Genomic DNA, 7,865 nt, shown 5'->3' with positions numbered 1-7,865 from the left:
TGTATATTTCAAAATGAGTTATACTTCAAACTGGCAGGGACTTTACACATGATTTCAACTAAAAGAAATTGAACCCAACCATAAAATTAGAAGCATAATACTTTTAATTGATAACAGTATCAATCTGTTAGGATAGTTATATTAGGATAGCTGATAAGCCTCTTTTGAGGAGATATGTTACTTTTAATTTCATGATTCCTATAGAGCACAGACATAATTTAAAAAAAAATAAAATCTGTCAGAGATCAGTGCCTCTTTTTATGAGTGCATTAATGAAACAGAAGATCTATGCCAGCACAATAACTCAATTAAAAAAAAATAAATCCTTATAAAATAACTTGTGATGATTCTGCAGTGAAAGTTCAGAAGCCCTATACATGTAATTAAACTTTCAGGTTCTTAGAAAGCTGTGAACATGGTTACAGGCTAAATTTTGGTAAAATAACAAAAAATCTCTGATATTCGTTCTTGAACTGAAGAGTCTAACTGAGAGTATGACTCACTGCTGTTTTATGTCTGTATAAATATCATTGATTTCTTTGGAACTACATTACCATAAACCAATGTAGAATGTTGCAGTGTATCTGGCAGGAGTTTAGGGTACAGTTATGCTATTTCTACTAAAACAAATGGTTGTAGCAGATATTCCTTGGTTCCATTACTTGACAGTTGACTATGATACCTTTCTTGAAAAAGCTCTACTGTTTTGTTGGGCTTTGCCTAAGCAAATGAACTGCAAAATAACAACATGCTCAAGAAGCATCTGTTCTAGATTTTACTAGGAAAGGGATTTTTACTTGAGGAATTGCTATGTATCAGTATATGGGGGTGTAAATGTAAAAAAATACCCAAATTAACGCCAAACCCAACAGATTATCTGAATTCATTAAAATAAAATAGAATTCTAATTTTTCTTTAGACTTTGTTGATTCTTTAATTCCATGTGTAAGGATTTTGTATGAGGTAGTTGTTCTTACATGGTTTCTCTGTCCTCCCTAATCCCCTCTTGAAAGCAATTTCCCCTCTAGAGTGAAGAGAGTTTAGTTAATTATTCATTCAAAAGTATACTAGAAAATATTGGGGAGTTTATTTGTTTCTGTTTTTAATATATTTATTAAGTAAGTAGGGGAAGTACTTGTAGGGGAAGATGATGTTTGTTTCTTCTGAAGTATGCTTCTTTTGAGGGGCAGTTTGAGTAGGGTTGGTACCTCTTCCAACATTTTAAACCAGTCAAAGGACAAAAAGAGGAAAAGACATAAATTTTGTTGCATTTGTGCCATGTGCATCTGGAAATCTGACTGCAACCCTTTCTATGTAAAGGCCCACTAAGCCAGCACATAGGAATTACTGCTGCTTTCCCTGAAGCTACTGTACCAATGTAAAACCTTGGTGTACTTGGCTGAGTTTCTTCAGAGCACAATGCCCGAGAACAAGACAACTCTTTAAAAAGTCAGATCTCCAGACTAAATAAAAGAGTTTGAAAATACATTTTCCCCAGAAGCCTGTGTCCTCATAGGAACAGGTGTGTCCCCCACTTCTGCTGTGAAGCCTCTGCACTGTGCCTGGTTGAGTAGCCCAGTCCAAGCCTATAAGGCAGCCTGACACTGAGTCCATGGGTCTTGTCTGCTCTGGGATCCCATCTCACCTGTTCCTGACTCCTCCAGTCAGTACCCACATGGCGAGCACATGGCATCCTCCCCTATCTTCATCTTGATGCCTGTTGGGATCTGTACCCAGCTCATCTCAGCACCAGGGCAGGGGAGAGGCTGGCAGCCCAGCACCACCAGCAGTTTTCATCTCCGTTGCACAATGGCACACACCTCCTTTTTTATAACAGAAAAAACAATATTCAGAGCTCATAAAACTAGAAATAGCTATCAAAGCAAACAGTTACCTGGTTTTCTGCTTTATTAATCACCACTATTAACTCCAGAATATTTGGGTTTGATGTTTGAGGTAGTGTCCTTTGGTTTTGGCTTTCTCTCTTTTGTGTTTAGGGAGAGATTTTAGATAGCCTTGTCTCATTGAGCTGATCTTATAGGAAAGAGAAATGCATTATCAGAAAATGATTAACTGTCACTTTGCTGTTACCAAGCTTTTTCCCCATAAAGGGGTACAAAAAGGGCTTAAGAAAAAGAAGATGCACAAGATAACTTTGTTTGCTAGAAAGGTAGGTTGTGTCAGGTCCTGAATGCATCAACAAAAAAGGTTAAAAGATGCCAATGTGAATTGTTTTCTCTCCTTGTGTTTCTCCTTGGATGTTGAAGGCTATTTTGAAAGTCATAAGCTTCTTTGCCATATGAAAGTTGCAGATTTTTCTTGGAGACATACCTGCGCTTGCAACATTCTATAATTAAGGATAGCCTCAAGCTTAAATGAACCACCTCTGCAGGAACCTTTCACATCCAGGCTCTATTTGAAGGTATTGTTTAGGAAACAGTTCTATATGCCTCTGCCAGCAAAAGAAGAAATTCAGCAGCATTCATTTCCTTAAACTGACTTCTAGTAGGGTTGAACCAGGAAAAGGATAATTCAGGAAAAATAATAGGTGTATGAGAATGGCTGTGCTCTGAAACAGAAAGGTCCATTTCCTGTCTCAGTAATGGATTTGTGTGGGAACCTTGAAGCATTTCGGCTTTCATTTTTCTTCTATCAAAATGAAACTTTGAGGTTTCTGCAAATAATATCACTTTTTGGAACCTAATAAAATCAGAGACAGGAAGCCAGGAACTAAACTGATAGAAACATACACATTATTAGTACATTACATTCTGAGACACACAAATGTAATTTACTACTGTCATTTGAAAATTAATTTTTTTCATGTTTTCTAATGCTGTCTTCCATGTTATTACTGGATGAAAATGAATAGATTAATTATCAACAAAATCTGAATAGAAATCCAGTACTACCTTCTTGCTGTAAAGGTAAAACAATTTATAAAATATTTTTAAGGACATTTTTTATACCTTTTTAACGTAATAAGTGGCAGACATTTACAGCCAAGATCACTGAACAAAAAATATTTAAATAGAAGAAAAAACTGTTTTGTTCCATTTTCTATAATATATATTTTTTTTGTTAACTTTTTTGTTCTATTTTCCACTTTTGTTTTATTCAGATGGACAGAGGAGTACTTTGAATGGCTACTTTAAGGATTTCCCCCTCACAGGCAGACATGCAAACTTCACTGAAGTTCAACAAGTCTTCACAGGTGGACTCTTCTGCTATGAACACGTCAAAAGAACATTACTTAAACAGTGAACTTAAAAAAAAACACAAACCTTGTTATCTCCTGCCAAACACATTTCACTTGACAGGTGGCAGCAGTACTGCTTGTGGCATTCCAAATTTCTTCAGCAGTGGTGTTTCTTCCACTGCCTAAATCAGACCTTTATACCGCTAGTACATCTCACCACTGGCTTACTCTGTCACTAAACATAGCTTTCTATATTCCAATGGCATCCATTACTCATGAATAATCTCCCTGAAAAAAACTGAAAATACCCTTCCTGAATCTCAGCATTTAGTCTTATCTTGCCTTCGTATTACAACTGTGTTTTTTTATCACTAGCAGTCTTTAACTTCCTGACCCACTTAGGTGTTATGTTAGGATGAATATCCAGTTAGTAATCCAGTGCCAAAAATGTAAATAATTTTCCAGTTCCAGAAATGTAGAACCATAGTCCTTTATCTAAAGATTTCTGAATACATATCCTCTTGCAATGATTGATTTTTTTGGGTTGAAGCATTTTATTATAGAACTATAATTTATATAACATAGACTCTTGGAGGCCAGTGTGTTTAACAATAAAAAATTATTGAGAAACTTGAGTATGTAGATTAGATTTTCTTTTCTTTTCTAGATTTGGGAAAGCCTCTTAGATTTATTTTTTTCCTCTCTGAATCATCTTTACCAATATATGCCTAAAGTGCAATTGTATTGAATTCACAACTTTTTTCTTTCTCTTTGAAGGAGGGAAAGAATGTGTTAGAGAGAAAAGATGGTGTTAACATCTTGGAGGTTAATGAATGCATACTGAAGAATGCTACCCATTATGTTACTGAATCAAGCATGAATCTAATTTTGGGGACTTTACTGCTTCTGTTACCTTAGGTGCAGAATGCAAAAAAACAATATTACTTGTTACTGAACTGTTTGGTTAACCTGGCTTCTACATGGTTAATGTTCAGAGATGCTCATACCAAGTGCAAAAGAGCTAAAACCTCCTTCCTCCCAGCCCATTTATCTTCACTGAAAGTAAAGGGTTTTTTTTTTGTCCTAATCATTTTCCAGTTAGTCACGTTTGTATATGAAGAAGTGGTACCTGGAGTGGTCTCCTTTTTAGCTGTTCCTGCTTCACTGCACTGCCACAGTCAAGGCCTTTTTTTTCTTGTGGTAACAGCAATCTGGAAGTATATTTTCTACTCTTTCTGCAGTATTGCTACATGCCTATCTATTAAATCTTAAATACTAATGAATCATCAAAAAAGGTATTAATGTATTGTGCTGGCCCTGTATGTAAGTCTTTTTCTTCATACTTTTATAGCAATTTCCATTAAAAAAACTCATTACAGAGATTATTGTGACATGCTTTGAAACAGTGGCACTCATTACATATTATCTATGTACTGGAGTTTGGGAAATTAATGCACCAGGAAATGAAATGACTCACCCAGGGTCACCAAAGATGCATGTTCAAGTCATGATTAAAATCCAAGCTGTAGACCTCCATTGTGTTTGCTGCACAATCTTTCTAGCTTTTTATTTGTTTATTTATTTATTTATTTTAACCACATCCTACAATTGTACATTCAGCCGGAAAAATCCCACCATGCTGCATTTGGTCTCAAACTCTAATTGGCATTTAGCCAACAATTAGTTAAATGCAGCTTGGTTTTCAGCCTTCCCTTTGTTTGCATTGGAATTCAAAGGATGGAGGGAAAGTGGAGTTACTGGGAAAGAAGAGCCAGACTGAGAAAGGTAGGGAAAGGCTGGGAAAGGTAGGCAGAGATCTAGACATGCAGAGCCCAAGGAGCTGCTCAGGTGATGGAGTGACCATGAGATGTGCAGCTGCTGTTGTTTCTTATCCACAGATGATCAGAGATATGCAGATTTTCTAGCCTCTCAGTACCAGAGAGGAGAGGGAGGAGGGAGAAACAGAGGTTAAAGGTAAGGGAGGTACAAGGAGCATCTGGAAAGGAGGGAGCTGCATGGTGGACCTTTCCTTACACTACCTGCTCTTACATGTCCACAGCCCAGGACGGTAGATTGGAGATGGTGTGTATTTTTCTTTTTACGGGTTGTGTCTTCTGTGAAAATACAACATTTTAAGTGTGCGCCTTTTTCCAAATGACACCAGTAGAGTCAATGTCTGCAGTGCCTACAGCTTTCTAATTTATGACTTGCAGGTGTGTTGCCTGGGTGTCTAAAGGAAACCTGCATTGCAGTCTTTAGAGGGATATGCAGGAACACTCCAGTTACAGGCTGCTTTTTTTTTAGCAGGTATGACAAGGAACCCTGTTCTTGGGGTTAGGTGACCAAGAATCCCTGACATCTGTAGTAACTGTGCCTGCTGTGCAGCACATAAAACTCTTTAGACATTAACGTATTAACATTGATACTTAGTCATCATGTAGGGTTGGGCATTAATTTCTTAACTTCTGTTTTTCTTTTAATGCCAGATGGAGAGAAACAAGCATGAAATTCAGAGTAGCAAAATTGTAATTTATATATATTAATGGGTGAAATATAATTTTAAGGAAATTTGTCTTCATTTCTGAGACTTCCTGGGTAGTTCATCTTAGGTTTAATTAAAGAAAACAGATGTGTAAAAGGTTTCATTTTTAATGTTAATAGTAAAAATACCCCATATATGTTTATCTTTTTCAGTCCACTTTAGATTTTGTGCAACACCACTCATCTGTAAACTACTATATACATATGCAGTATGACATAAAGAATAATATTTCAAGCTAGAGAGATAGATTGTCTTTTTGATTCTTTTGCAAATGCAGTTTGAGAATAGCCAGCTACTGAGGCTGCAGATTTAAACCATAAATCTGGAACCAATTGAAATCATTTCTGAAAGTGTTCTGTAGTGGGTTTAAAGACTGTGATGCCACACACCATCCAGGAACTGGACCCCTTTGACTCACAAGATCTTTTATCTTCCAATACAAAATCTGCAGTTCAGTTAATAAAGCTTCCCATTTCCTGCTTTTCTTATCAATAATACTTCTGTTTCTTTAGGCAGGCTAAATGTAGGGTAATCTTTTGATCTGCTTGAGAAGATAACTTTGTAATGCAAATAAAACAAGCCTCATTCTCCAACTCAATTCTCTCCTGTTTCAATTTTTACACTCAGCATCAGATAGGTTACTGACTGTCTAGGTATATGTACTTTGTAAATCCAGATTTTAGTTTTGCTGGGATAATATCAATTGGTCAATTGAAATCTAAGTAATTCCCAATTTTAGAAAATGAGAAGTTGCTTGAAAGCAGCTTGTTGTGTTGTAGGACTTCATTAGTCCTCAAAACTTGTGCTGCTGTGAAGTTCTAGTACTTGCAGAAATTCTCGTAATATTGAAATAAAAACAATACATAGATGAAGAGACAAGGTCACTAGAAATTTTCATGAGGAGTCATTTTTATTAAATATTATTTAGAAGGCTAAGCTCAGCTTTCTAGGAAAAGATTTTGCATATATATATATTTTTTTTTTTAAGAAGTTCTGATCTATGAGTAACATACCTGGTGAATTCAAAGAATAAAACTTATTCATAAAACAAACAAAAAAATCTGGTTGAGGGGGAATACATTACCTACAATGAATGCAATTACCTACAGCTGAGACCATGATTTCTCATACAAGAAAAATTAGGAAGTAAAAATGGAAAATCATGAAGGATAAAAAAGTTATTGCCTCTTCACATTGAACCTCAGATCTCCTCCCTTCCAAGGAGAGGCCATCCAGAAGAATAAAACTAATAAAATACTTGAATTGTTAGTGAAAATCGTTCTAGATAACAGGAATACAAGGATCATGTCAGCTTAAAAGATTGTGGAAAGTAGCCTTTACTTTTTTTTTCCCTAAATTTTAACAAAAGACACATTATTATTAATGTATTTATATATTTCTGAGAGTACATCAGGCTCTCATTCATGTAGTACATCCTCTTGAGTTAAAAACTGATATAGAGTCCAGTTTTTTATTACTTCACTGTTTGGTGGATTCTGTGTTTATTGATAAGGTAGAGTAGAAATATGCGCAACCACAACAATGGAGAATTACAGATCTAACTAGGAAGCGTCAATATGAAATTATTGCAAACAGTAAAAATATTATATTATCCTAAAACATGCATAGATTAATACTGATAAATACACTCAGATTTTGTTTTCCAGACAGGTTGTTGCATTGTCGAAGATGTTTTAAACAGATCTAATGCTAAGTCCTGCACAAGTTTGTGCAGGTTATTACTCACCTCAAATATTCATTTCTGTTGTCAGCTTTAGTGCAAATTGCATTTCTTTTTTATTTTAAAATGTAACCAGTTCATTCAAGCTTAGTTTTGCCTTCAAATCAGTCATGTTCCAATTTTAAGCAGCTCCATAAGACTTAGGTTAGGTTTCTTTCCTAAGAAAAATACACAAAAAATGTAACAGTGTGGCTTGTTTTGACAAATTTCAACATGAGTCACAAATACTCAGGATTCTTACACCTTTGAAAAAGAATTTTCAAGCTGCATAATTTTGATCCCAAAATACTATCTCATGACAAGTTATCAAAAATAAATTCTCAGTCCTGAAGACACTACTTTTTATAACTAGTCACAGAATGATGACCTCTTATGTATAGGAA

This window comes from Pezoporus occidentalis, unplaced genomic scaffold, assembly GCF_034315485.1.
Source record: "Pezoporus occidentalis ecotype Australia unplaced genomic scaffold, CSIRO_AGI_Poc_V1 ctg4, whole genome shotgun sequence".
NCBI classification, from domain to species: Eukaryota; Metazoa; Chordata; class Aves; order Psittaciformes; family Psittacidae; genus Pezoporus; species Pezoporus occidentalis.
This window is presented reverse-complemented; position numbering follows the sequence as displayed.